We start from the raw sequence: 369 nt of genomic DNA on the forward strand, positions 1-369 counted from the left end.
TCATGCAATGGTCTCTCTAATTTGGTAATTGGAGAAATAGGTCCAATATTGTGCAATCTATATACACTTGAAGCTTGTTTGTTTTTGACAGTGTCTGACTGTGTACAACATAATGGTCCTAAAATCTTGCTTCTCCTATCTCAGCCTCTCTATTAGTAGTATTATTTCATGTTTTTACACTATACTATGGTTTTCAGAACAGCTTATATATTTCAAAAGTATTTATATACCCAAAAGAAACATAGACCACTAGGGTGGTTGCTTGTAAGAGAACAACAAAGAGTTAGACTGAATGCTTTGATTGACGTTTGTAACTATTGTATCAAGTTTGAAGAAGAGGACTTTATAAGTTACTCTTTCTCTGAGATG

The 369-nt window shown here is 33.3% G+C and overlaps 1 protein-coding gene across 3 annotated transcripts in view; it reads left to right on the forward strand.

Moving 5' to 3' along the window:
• The window catches only part of Map4k3 (mitogen-activated protein kinase kinase kinase kinase 3), a 158,067-nt gene that overhangs the window by 58,780 nt on the left and 98,918 nt on the right, over window positions 1–369 (forward strand). The gene's annotated exons all lie outside the window — the stretch shown is intronic.

Source organism: Mastomys coucha, unplaced genomic scaffold (genome assembly GCF_008632895.1).
Source record: "Mastomys coucha isolate ucsf_1 unplaced genomic scaffold, UCSF_Mcou_1 pScaffold6, whole genome shotgun sequence".
NCBI classification, from domain to species: Eukaryota; Metazoa; Chordata; class Mammalia; order Rodentia; family Muridae; genus Mastomys; species Mastomys coucha.